Source organism: Chiloscyllium punctatum, chromosome X (assembly GCF_047496795.1).
Source record: "Chiloscyllium punctatum isolate Juve2018m chromosome X, sChiPun1.3, whole genome shotgun sequence".
Classification (NCBI taxonomy): domain Eukaryota; kingdom Metazoa; phylum Chordata; class Chondrichthyes; order Orectolobiformes; family Hemiscylliidae; genus Chiloscyllium; species Chiloscyllium punctatum.
In genome coordinates, this window is record NC_092791.1 from 17,216,080 (window position 1) to 17,229,301 (window position 13,222).

General features: G+C 49.5%; 1 protein-coding gene across 4 annotated transcripts in view; it reads left to right on the forward strand.

Annotated features, from left to right (window-relative positions):
• The first annotated feature begins 11,503 nt into the window (after nucleotides 1–11,503).
• Nucleotides 11,504–13,222, forward strand: part of LOC140471339 (cytoplasmic dynein 1 intermediate chain 2-like) — a 61,334-nt gene continuing 59,615 nt past the window's right edge. For 2 of the 4 annotated variants that reach the window (XM_072567356.1, XM_072567358.1), the window contains exon 1: nucleotides 11,504–11,723. The gene's annotated coding sequence lies outside the window, so the exon portion shown is untranslated. The remainder of the gene's footprint in view (nucleotides 11,724–13,222) is intronic. The other 2 variants (XM_072567357.1, XM_072567359.1) reach the window with 2 other exon arrangements.

The following is a 13,222-nucleotide window of genomic DNA, read 5'->3' on the forward strand; positions in this document are numbered from 1 at the left end:
CTATGCCCTCTAGTTCTGGACTCCGCCCCCCCCCCTCCCCCAGGGAAAATACTTTGTCTATTTACCCTATCCATTCCCCTCATGATTGTGTAAACCTCTATAAGGTCACCCGTCAGCCTCCGACACTCCAGGGAAAACAGCCCCAGCCTGTTCAGCCTCTCCCTATAGCTCAAATCCTCCAACCCTGGCAACATCCTTGTGGATCCTTTCTGAAGAGTGCAGTGTGGAAACAGGCCCTTCGGCCCAACCAGTCCACACTAACCCTCCGAAGAATAACCCATCCAGACCCATTTCTCTCTAACTAATTTCCTGTCCACTCGAATCCGCCCCACCAGCTCCAAGTCAGGAATGAGATGGAATCGTCTCCCTTTTTCTGGACAAGCGTGACTCAAACAACTTCCAAGAAACACCCAGAACCCACAGCCTCCTGCTTTACTGCCATCACATGCAGCACCTTCGGCGTCCAATCCCTCCGCCACTGACACAGGAGTGTGTACCTTTCGCTAAACACACCTCAGTCAGTCTCCAGACATCCCGGGACAGCGGGATCCAGACTGTGACCTCTGCCACCTCGATGTAAATTTACAATTCGAATTAGGTTTACTGTCACTCAGTGCACAAGGGAACTCAGTCTCCTGAAAAATATTCCACTAAACCCACATCCAGCGTGGGAATGTTCCTCAACGTGAAAATGCAGCAGGGTGGGTGCGCCTACGTGGAGAGTAATGTTGGAGAAAGAGTGAAGCCAGCAAGATTCACAGCACCCTGAACGAAGGCTCTGGGCTTTTTTTTTTAAAAGAAACATCTAGGCAGGGCTGTAAAATAGCCCGTTGGTGTGAAGAATTTGCCTCCCAATTAACAACATTCCCATTTCTCCAGTCTGCTTGCTTCTCATTTATTCAGCAGGGACTTACCCGAGAGATTCCTTGTCTACAGAATGGGCAAGATCAGTGCTGAGTCAATCTCCTTGTTGCTGATCGGCATCTTGCATCTGCTCTCTGGTGTTAAATACGGACTCATTGCATCTCGAGCTAATCACAAATACAGCAACACCAAACCACAATCACCTTCACAGGAACTGATAGCACTGTGATGTCTGGCATTAATATGTTAGAACTTGGTTTAACAGATACGTTCCCCAGCGGCAATGGTCTCTGATACATATCTCAGACAAATCGAGCTTTCTGGCACCGAATGCGATTGAGTTGTTTGGAGTTATGGAACCTTTTGCAGGCAAGTGGTTTCCTCACATTCACCCAAATATTGCTGCTGTCTTCGTCTCTGACAACAAAGATCGTTTGTCACGAAAGCGTTGGAAACCAAAAGGAGGTCATTATTTTGTCTTTGATTCATAAATGTTTTATTTCCACGCCGATATTTCCTGTCACGAAATGGTCCAGATATTTATCCCGTTTGATTCGATATGACGTTTTTTGTAAAGATGGTCTTGATTTTAAAACATACGCAAATACCTTTGCAAGATAGACTGAGAAGAACATAAAGGTGCTCTGCACTGTTCAGTGTAAAAAAGAAGAGGTGGTACATAACATAATGTTCAAATATTTATATCTATCTTTAGCAGGGAGTCATTTGAATGAAATGTGCATATTATCGTTAAGGGAATGCAGTATAGAAACAGGCCCTTCGGCCCAACTAGTCCACACCGACCCTCCGAAGAGTAACCACCCAGACTCATTCCCCAGATTTAGTCCTCACTAATGCACCTAACTCTATGGACATTTTTAGCATAGCCAATTCACCTAACTTGCACATCATTTTTAGAATCAAATCGGTTTTTAACTTAAAGTGGGGAGCTGAAAGAAAGTTATTACTGAAGGTTTCAGGCAGTTGATCGAGTTCACGTTGTTGCAGATTCAGCTTTAACCCAAATTGCTTGTAACATGACCCACTGATTCAGGCTGTCTACTGGTACAGTCAAACCAAGAACTGAGGAGGCTGGAAATCTGAAAGACAAACAGAAATCGCGGGAGAAATTCAGCCGGTCTGGCAGCATCTGTGCAGAGAGAGAGAGAGAGAGTTAATGTTTCGAGTGCAGTGAAGTTCTGAAGAAGGGTCACTGCTGTGGAAACACTAACTCTGTCAACCTCTCACCTTCCTTTTTTCAAATAATGGGGTTAAATTAGCTACTCTGCAATCCATAGTAACTGTTCCAAAGTCTAAAGAATCCTGAAAGATGACCACCAATACATCCACTGTTTCTAGGGCCACTTCATCAACTACCCTGGGATGTCGCCCTGGGGATTTATCAGCCTTTAATCCATCAATTTGCCCAATATCATTTCCCTATTAATACTGATTTCCTTCAGTTCCTCCCTCTCATTAGACTCTGTGATCCCCAACATTTTTGGGACATTATTGTTGCCCTCCTTTGTGAATTTAATTGGTTTGCCATCTCTTTGTTCCTGTTGAGAACATCCCTGTTTCTGAAGGACTACATTTGTCTTCACTAATTTTTTAGCCCTTCACATGCCTATGGAAACTTTGACGATCAGTTTGTATGTTCCCTGTGAGCTTAATCTTGTACTCAATTCCCCTCCTCTTCATCAATCCCTTGGTCCTCCTTTGCTGAAATCGAAACTGCTCCCAATCCTCAGGTCTACTGCTCCTGTTGGTCAATTTGCTATTTGTTTATTCATTCATGGGATGTGGGTGTCACTGGCTGTGCCAGCATCTAATGCCCATCCTTAATTGCCCAGAGGGCAGTTAAGAGTCAACCACATTACCATGCACCTGGAGTCACAAGCAGGCCAAACCAAGTAAGAATGATAGTTTCCCTCCCTGAAGGATATCAGTGAATCAGATGGGTTTTTCCTGATAATCGACAATGGATTCATGGCCATTATTAATTCTAGATTTTCATTGAATTGTAATTCCACCATCTGCCGTGATGGGATTTGAACCCAGATCCACAAAACATCATCTGTATTAACATTCCAGCAACAATACAACTAGGCCATCACTAATTTTGATGGCATTTGGCAAGAATTTTCAAAGGGAGAGGCTATTCACAGATCAAGGGGTGTTTGAAAAGTGGGAGGCTTTCAAAAATGAAATAATGAGAGCCCAGAGACAGTACTGTACATTCCTGTTAGTGTGAAGGGCAGGGTGGTAGGTGTAGGGAATGACTAGTTGGATGACTAGTGAAACTGAGGCTGTGGTCAAGAAAAAAGGAGGCATATAGACAGCTGAAATTGAATGAACCTCAAAAGGAGTACAAGGGCAGTAGGAGTATACTCAAGAGAGAAATCAGGAGGGCAAAAAGTGGATGAGAGATAACTTTGGCAAACAGGATTAAGGAGAATCCAGAGATTTGACAAATATATTAAGGACAAATGAGTAATTAAGGAGAGAATAGGGTCAACAAAGCCATCTATGTATGATATATTAAACAAGTATTTTGTGCCAGTATTTACTGTGGAAAAGGCTACAGAAGCCAGAGAACTTGGAGAAATAAATAGTGATATCTTGAAAAGTGTCCATGTTACAGAGGAGGTGTACTGGACATCTTAAAATGTATAAAAATAGATAAATATCCACGACCTGATCAGCTGTTTCCCAGATCTTTGTGGGAAGCTAGGGAAGAGATTGCTGGGAATCTTGCTGAGATATTTGTATCATTGGTAGCCACGGGTGAGATGCCAGAAGACTGGAGGTTGGCCAATGTAGTGCCATCATGTAAGAAAGGTGGTAAGGAAAAGCCGGGGAACTATAGGCCGGGGAGCCTGACATCAGTGGTGGGTAAGTTGTTGGAGAGGATTCTGAGGATTTACATGTATTTGGAAAGGTAAAGACATATTGGGGATAATCAACGTGTCTTTGTGCATGTGAAATCATGTCTCACTAATTTGATTGAGTATTTTGACAAAGTGATAAAGAAGACTGATGAAGGCAGGGTTTTGCTCATTGTCGATATGGACTTCAGCAAGGAGTTTGACAAGGTTCCATATGGTTCCAGATTAGATCACAAGGAATCCAGGAAGAGCTAGCCATTTGAATACATAACTGGCTTGAAGATAGGAGACAGAGAAGGTGGTGGTGGAGGGTTGCTTTTTAGAATGAAGGCCTGTGCCCAGTGGTGTGGCGCAAGGATTGGGGCTAAGTCCATTGCTGTTTGTGATGCATATAAATGATTTGGATGTGAAAATAGGAGGTATAGTCAGTAAGTTTGCAGATGACACCAAAATTGATGACGTGGTGGACTGTGAAGAAGGCTACCTCAAAGTACAATGTGACTTTGATGAAATGAGTGACAAATGGAGTTGAATTTAGATAAATGTGAGGTGTTGCACTTTGGAAAGGCAAGTCAGGACAAGACTTAGAACCTCAATGGTAAGGTCCTGGGGAGTGCTGCTGAACAAAGAGACCTTGGGGTGCAGGTTCATAGTTCCTTGAAAGTGGAGTCACAGGGAGACAGGACAGTGAAGAAAGCATTTGGTACACTTGCCTTTATTGGTCAGTGCATTGAGTATACGAGTTGGAATATAGTGTTACGGCTGTACAGTACATTGGTGAGGCCACATTTGGAATACTGTGCTCAGTTCTGGTCTCCCTGCTATAGGGAGCATGCTGTGAAACTTGAAAAGGTTCAGGAAAGATTTACAAGGATTTTCTGGGGTGGAGGGTTTAAGCTATGGTGAGAGGCTGAATAGACTGGGCCTGTTTTTCCAGGAGCATCGGAGGCTGAGGGGTGACTTTACAGAGGTTTATAAAATCATGAGAGGCATGGATAGGGTGAATAGCCAAGGTCTTTCTTTCCAAGGTAGGTGAGAGGGGAAAGATTTAAATGGGACCTAAAGGGCAACTTTTTCACAAAAAGGTGGTGCATGTATGGAATGAGCTGCTAGAGGAAGTGGTGAAGACTGGTACAATTTAAACATTTAAAAGGCATCTGGATGGGTACATGAATAAGAAAGGTTTAGAGGGAAATGGGACTAATTTAGGATATCTTGTCAGCATGGATGAGTTGGACCAAAGGGTCTGTTTCTGTGTTGTACATATCTCTGACTCTTTGACTCTACGACTTCACCAGAGCTAATATCCTTTCTCACTCTTGCATTGATGTCCTGTTTAACCAACAATGGTCCCCACTTCCTTTTCCCCGTACTCCTTAAAACCTGAAACCCCCTCGATATACTGCAGTCATGTCTCCATAATCCCAACTACATCTGATCTGTTAATATCCATGTGTACGACTAACTCACCAACTTCATTGCAAATGCTCCGTGGAAGGCCTTAAGGCTCGTCCTCTGAATGTTTTTAGCCTGGTCCCATTGTTTTATCCTGTTGCTTGAATCCTTTTGCTGGGGTGGAACGATTTCAAATATCAAATCAAACAAGCTGCTGCTTCAACTAAAAATCTTCCCCAGCCATTTGATGTGAATGGAAAAACAATTTTAAGTTGCTTTCAGCCACTGGGCAGCCCTAACACCCGTGCTTCTCACTTTTCCTATTTCCCATTCTGTCTTCTGTTTTTGCCCTTGTTCCCCCTCTACTGTCGAGGTTCCCATCCCCTTGTCACTTTATACCCTCCCCAACCACTCGAGCAAATACATCCACTGGCATGTGATCCTAGCCGGCTGCCACTCACCTATCCAGTTTGTACTGGTCCCACCTTCCTCAGAACTACTCCCAATGCTCCAGGAACCTGAATCTCGCTCCATCACACCATCTCTTCAGCCACTTGTTCATCTGATAGATCCTGCCATTTCTACGCTGACTAGCACGTAGCACTGGTATTTGGTTTATTCTCTTGTGGGATCTGGGTGTCGCTGGCTGGCCAGCATTTATTGCTCATCCCTGGTTGTCCTTGAGAGGCGAATCCTGAGATTATTACCTGTCATCTCCAAGTTTTTAACTGGCTTCCTAGCTCCCTGCTTCCAGCACCTCATTCCTTTTCTTCCCAAAGTCATTGGCCCCAACGTGTGCCACAACCTCTGGCTGTTCACCCTCCCCAATCCAGCATGTCCTGCCGCCACACTGAGACATCCTTCATCCTGCCACCAGGCAGCTCCTGGAGTCTTGTGTGCTACCATGGAAACTCTGGAGGTGTTCCTTTTACAATCGAATCCCCTGTTGCTCTTGCCTTCTCACACTTTCTTCTCTGCATGTGCAGCCAACAGTGGTGCATCGAATTTAGCCTGCTGCTACTTTCCCCTGAGAGGCCATTCTCCTCAGCAATATCCAACGTGATCTATGTGGTTTTGCAGGAGAATGATCACAGGGGATTCCTGCAGTGCCTACCTAGTCCTCTTCCTCTGTATGGTTGTCACCCATACCCTTGCCGCCTCTGGCTTCATAGCCTGTGGTGTGGCCACTTCTCTGTAGATGTTATCCATGATTTTCTCAGCTTCATGGATGATCTACAATGGTTCCCAGTTGCCGCTCCATTTCCAAACACAGCCATTCAGGAGATAAAGTTGGACACACTGCCTGGATCCACTGCAGCCTGAGGCTCTGGGACTGCGACTGACACCCCCGCAGAGAGCAGGAGGATCCCACCACAACCCTGAGCTCTCCTGCCATGACTCCTCCTTAATTAAATCATTAGATTTCCCTTAAAATCAACGAAGATTAATTACTATAAGGCCCTACTTCTCCGGAACTCTGCACAATTGTCTTTATAAACTGTAGAAGGAGGGCCTTAGAGTAATATCTTCTTTGATTTTAAGCTCATCTCCTGAATAGGAGAATAGCCCTTCTTAAAGTCCTCACAAATTAACAGCAGTGAGAAAAGTCTAAATACTCATCTGAGATTCCTCACCTAATCAGCTGCTTCTTCGCACACCAGACCACTTTCTGGACCAGGAGGTCACTACACTCCAATCTCCCAGATTCCTGGATTCCAGATTATCAGGGGAAGAGTTTGGGCTCTGAGCCTGTTGCCTGTGGTACAAAGAAGTCAGAAGTCAAGTTTCCCTGACATTTCCCCAACCAGCAAATTTAAGTCAATAACAGGAAATAACTGACGTTAACATGGCTGAAGCTGTTGAAATCGTTAATTGCAGTGGAAAGTGTAAAGTTGTGACCTTCACACCTAACTGAACAGCCTCGGTGAATACTTCAATTAACTTTAGCATTACTGAACACGTGAGAACCATACGATTTTTTTCTGCACTTTATCACTCTCTCTCATTTTCTCTCAGAGTGTCTCTGGCAGTCGCCCAACTTCTCACACTGTCTCTTTCTCTCTCTCTGTTGATGTTTCCCTCATTATCCTCACCCTGGGTACCTCCCCTTGCTTTCCCTCCGTCCTCCTCCCTCATTATCCTCTGCTGGGTGTCTCCTCTTCCATTTCCTCCATCCTCCTCCTAATTATCCATCCCTCCTTTTCCTCCTCTCTCATTATCCTCTGCCGGGTACCTCCTCCTCCATCCTCCTGCCTCATTATCCACTCCCTGGGTACCACCCCCTCCTTTTCCTCCATCCTCCTCCCTCATTATCAACCCCCTAGGAACCGCCACCCCCCCATTCCTGTGTCCTCCACCCACATTATCCACTCTCCAGGTACATCCCCCTCCTTTACCTCAGTCCTGCTCCTACTTTACCCTTACCCTGAGTACCTCCCCCTCCTTTTCCTCCGTCCTCCTCCCTCATTATCCATCCCCTGGGTACCAACCCCTCCTTTTCCTCCATCCTCCTCCCTCATTATCCACTCCCTGAGTATCTCCCACTCCATTCCCTCCGTCGTCCTCCCTCATTATCATTCCCCCGAGTAACTCCCCCTCCTTTTCCTCCAACCTACTCCCACATTATGCCCCCCCCCCCTCCACGGGTACCTCACCCTCGATTTCCTCCGTCCTCCTCCCTCATTATTCTCCCCCGGAGTACCTTCCCCTCCATTTACTCCATCCTTCTCCCTCATTATCCTCTCCCTTCTTTTCCTCCAACCTCCTCCCTCATTACCTGCCCCATGGGTACCTCCCCCTCCTTTTCCTCTGTCCTACTCCCTCATTATCCATCCCTGGGTACCTCTCCCTCCATCCTCCTCCCTCATTATTCACCCCCTGGTGTACCTCCCCCTCCTTTTCCTCCAACCTCATCCCTCATTATCCACCCCCTGGATACCTCCCCCTCCATTTGCTCCATTCTCCTCCCTCATTATCCTCCCCCGAGTACCTCCCCCTCCATTTGCTCCATTCTCCTCCCTCATTATCCTCTCCCCGAGTAGCTCCCCTTCCTTTTCTTTCCTCCTCCTCCCTCATTATCCTCCCATTCCTTTCCCTCCGTCCTCCTCCCCCTTTATCCACATCCTGTGTACATCCCCCTCCATTTCCTCCATCCTCCTCCCTCATTATCCTGCCCCCCGCCCCCCGAGTACCTCCGCCTCCATTTCCTCCATCTTCCTCCCTCATTATCCTCCCCCGAGTACCTCCCCCTCCTTTTCCTCCGTTCTCCTCCCTCATTACCCTCCTCTGGGTACCTTCCACTGCTTTTCCTCCATCCTCTCCTCATTATGCTCCTCCTCCCTCATTATTCACCCCCTGGTGTACCTCCCCATCCTTTTCCTCCGTCCTCCTCACTCATTATCCTCCCCAAGTACTTTGCCCTCCTTTTCCTCTGTCCTCCGCCCTCATTATCCTCCGCACTCCCGAGTACTTCTCCCTCCTTTGCCTCCATCCTACTCCCTCATTATCCTCTCCCCGAGTACCTTCCCCTCCTTTTCCTCTGTCCCCCTTCTTCATTATCCATCCCCTGGGTACCTCACCCTCCTTTTCTTCCATCCTTCTCCCTAATTATCCTCCCTCCGAGTAAATCCCCCTCCTTTCCCTCCATCCTCCTCCCTCATTATCCTCTCCCCAAGTACCTCCTCCTCCATTTCCTCCATTCTCCTCCCTCATTATCCTCCCCGGGTACCTCCACCTCTATTTCCTCTGTCCTCCTCCTCCCTCATTTTCCTCTCCCTCAGAGTACCTCCCCCTCCTTTTCCTCCATCCCCCTCCCTCATTATCCAACCCTGGGTACCTCCTCCTCCATTCCCTCCATCCTCCTCCCTCATTATCCTTCCCCCGAGTTCCTCCCACTCCTTTTCCTCCAACCTCGTCCATCATTATTCTCCCCCTGGATGCCTCCCTGTCCTTTTCCTCTGTCCTCCTCCCTCATTATCCACTCCCTGGGTACCACTCCTTCCTTTCCCTCCATCCGCCTCCCTCATTATCCTTCCCGAGTACCTGCCCCTCCTTTTCCTCCGTCCTCCTCCCTCATTATCATCTCCTCAAGTAGCACCCCCTCTTTTTCCTTCCTCCTCCTCCCTCATTATGCTCCCCCTCCTTTCCCCCCGTCCTCCTCCCTCATTATGCTCTCACTGAGTTACTCCCCCTCCTTTTCCTCCAACCTCGTCTCTCATTATCCACCCCCTGGATACCTCCCCCTCCTTTCCCTCCGTCGTCCTCCTTCATTATCTGCCCCCTCGGTACTTCCCCCTCGTTTTCCGCCATCCTCCTCCCTCATTTTCTTCCCTCCGCGTATCTCCCCGTCCATTTCCTCCATCCTCAACCCTCATTATCATCCTCCTTCTTTTCCTCCAACCTCCCCCCTCATTACCTGACCCATGGGTTTCTCCCCCTCCATTTCTTCCATCCTCCTCCCCCCCTTATCCTTCCCACGAGTACCTCCCCCTCCTTTCCCTCCGTCCTCCTCCCTCATTATCGTCCCCCCGAGTTACTCCCCCTCCTTTTCCTCCAACCTCGTCCCTCATTAACCTCCCTGGATACCTCCCCCCTCCTTTTCCTCCATCCTCCTCCCACATTATCCACCCCCTAGGTACCTCCCTCTCCTTTTCCTCTCTCCTCCGCCCTCATTATCCACCCCCCCCCCGAGTACCTCCACCTCCTTTTCCTCCCTCCTCCTCCCTCATTATCCACTCCCCAAGTACCTCCCACTCCTATTCCTTCCTTCTTCTTCCTCAATATTCTCCCCCTCCTTTTCCTCCGTCGTCCTCCCTCATTATCCTCCCTCCCCCCCTTTCCTCCAACCTCCTCCCTCATTATCTGCCCCAGGATACCTCACCCTCCATTTACTCCGTCCTCCTCCCTCATTATCCTTCCCCTGAGTACCTCCCCCTCATTTTCCTCCGTCCTTCTCCCTCATTATCCTTTTCCCGAGTAGCTCCCCCTCCTTTTCTTTCCTCCTCCTCCCTCATTATCCTCCCATTCCTTTTCCTCCGTCCTCCTCCCCCTTTATCCATGTCCTGTGTACCTCCCCCTCCTTTTCCTCCGATCTATCTCTCTCATTATCCTCTCCCCCCCCCGAGTACCAATGCCTCCATTTCTTCCATCTTCCTCCCTCATTATCCTCCACCACCCCCCCCCGAGTACTTCTCCCTCCTTTTCCTCCATCTTCCTCCCTCATTATCTGCACCCTCGGTACCAACCCCTCCATTTCCTCTGTCCTCCTCCCTCATTATCCTCTCCCCTGGGTACCTCCCCCTCCTTTTGTTCCGTCCTCCTCCCAAATTATCCTCACTTCGAGTACTTCCCCCTCCTTTTCCTCTGTCCTCCTCCCTCATTATCTTCCCTCTGAGTAAATCCTCCTCCTTTTCCGCCATCCTTCTCCCTCATTATCCTCTCCCTCAGTAACTCCCCCTCCATTTCCTCCATTCTCCTCCCTCATTATCCTCCCTGGGTACGTCACCCTCCATTTCCTGCGTCCTCCTCCATCATTTTCCTCTCCCTCCGAGTACCTCCCCCTCCATTTCCTCGATCCCCCTCCCATATTATCATCCCCCTTCTTTTCATCCAACCTCCTCCCTCATTATCGTTTCCCAAACTTACTCCCCCTCCTTTTCCTCAAACCTCGTCCCTCATTAAACTTCCTGGATACCTCCCCCTCCTTTTCCTCCGTCCTCCTCCCTCATTATCCACCCCCCCCCGAGTATCTCACCCTCCTTTCCCACCATCCTCCTCCCTCATTATCCACTCCCCAAGTACCTCCTCCTCCTTTCCCTCCATCCTTTACCCACATTATGTGCCCCCTGGGTACCTCCTCCTCCTTTCCCTCCATCCTTTACCCACATTATGTGCCCCCTGGGTACCTCCTCCTCCTTTCCCTCCATCCTTTACCCACATTATGTGCCCCCTGGGTACCTCCTCCTCCTTTCCCTCCATCCTTTACCCACATTATGTGCCCCCTGGGTACCTCCTCCTCCTTTCCCTCCATCCTTTACCCACATTATGTGCCCCCTGGGTACCTCCTCCTCCTTTCCCTCCATCCTTTACCCACATTATGTGCCCCCTGGGTACCTCCTCCTCCTTTCCCTCCATCCTTTACCCACATTATGTGCCCCCTGGGTACCTCCTTCTCCTTTTCCTCCATCCACCTCCCTCACTATCCAATCCCTGAGTACTTCCCCCTCTTTATCCTCCATCCTCCTCCCTCAATATCCTCTGAAGTACCTCCCCCTCCTTTTCCTTCCTCCTCCTCCCTCATTATCCTCACCCTCCTTTCCCTCCGTCCTCCTCACACATTATCTGTCCCCGGGTACCTCCCTCTCCTTTTCCTCCAACCATCTCCCTCATTATCCACCCTCTGAGTACCGCCCCTATTTATCCTCCATCCTCCTCCCTCATTATCCTCTCCTTTGGTACTTCCCACTCCTTGCCCCCATATTGGATGACATCACCGTGCTCCTGCCGGCTGTTCACCCGGTTTCGGAAGCTTTGACTCTCCTCTGTTTTCAACTTGTCCGTGTTGTCTGTTTTTTTCGGGTAAGGAATGCTGCAAGCGACAGCGCTTTTTACCCTGGTGGTTTTTGTTTTGTTGCATGTTGGACATGCTTGAGTTATTTTCATTTTCCCGGAATGGCGGTAGGGAATGGTTGAGGATGCGGCTGGACGGAGTGGGCCTCACAAGGTGCGGGTTTCCGTTGCTCGATCTCAGGCCTGCAATCGGAATTCCTCTCACAAAGCAGCATCCTCTTCTTTTTCTCAAACTACATTCTGACAGCTAACCTGAGATAACGTTCGTCCAATTTAGCTCGGAAACCTTATAATGCAGACTCTTTGACCCTCCGACAGTGCGGCACTCCCTCAGCACTGACCCTCCGACAGTGTGGCACTCCCTCAGCACTGACCCTCCGACAGTGCGGCACTCCCTCAGCACTGACCCTCCGACAGTGTGGCACTCCCTCAGCACTGACCCTCCGACAGTGCGGCACTCCCTCAGCACTGACCCTGTGACAGTTCGGCACTCCCTCAGCACTGACCCTCCGACAGTGCCCACTCCCTCAGCACTGACCCTCCGACAGTGCGGCACTCCCTCAGCACTGACCCTCCGACAGTGCGGCACTCCCTCAGCACTGACCCTCCGACAGTGCGGCACTCCCTCAGCACTGACCCTCCGACAGTGCGGCACTCCCTCAGCACTGACCCTCCGACAGTGCGGCACTCCCTCAGCACTGACCCTCCGACAGTGCGGCACTCCCTCAGCACTGACCCTCCGACAGTGCGGCACTCCCTCAGCACTGACCCTCCGACAGTGCGGCACTCCCTCAGCACTGACCCTCCGACAGTGCGGCACTCCCTCAGCACTGACCCTCCGACAGTGCGGCACTCCCTCAGCACTGACCCTCCGACAGTGCGGCACTCCCTCAGCACTGACCCTCCGACAGTGCGGCACTCCCTCAGCACTGACCCTCCCACAGTGCGGCACTCCCTCAGCACTGACCCTCCCACAGTGCGGCACTCCCTCAGCACTGACCCTCCCACAGTGCCTGCTCCCTCGACCCTCCGACGGCACGGCGCCCCCTCGGCCCCTGAGAATCTGAAACCTGAATACAGGCTGAGGTAACTAGTTGTTGTCAGGAACAACCGCTTATCAGAAATAAGGTGGGTGAACTTAAGGCGTGGATCGGTACCTGGGACTACGATGTTGTGGCCATCACGGAAACATGGATAGATGAGGGACAGGAATGGCTGTTGGAGGTTCCTGGTTACAGATGTTTCAGTAAGATTAGGCAGAGTGGTAAAAAAGGAGGGGGGGTGGCATTGCTAATTAGAAATGGTATAACGGCTGCAGAAAGGAAGTTTGAGGGGGATCTGCCTCTGGAGGTAGTATGGGCTGAAGTCAGAAATAGGAAAGGTGCAGTCACCTTGTTGGGTGTTTATTATAGGCCCCCCAATAGCAGCAGAGATGTGGAGAAACAGATTGGGAAACAGATTTTGGAAAGGTGCAGAAGCCACAGGGTCGTAGTCATGGGCGACTTCAA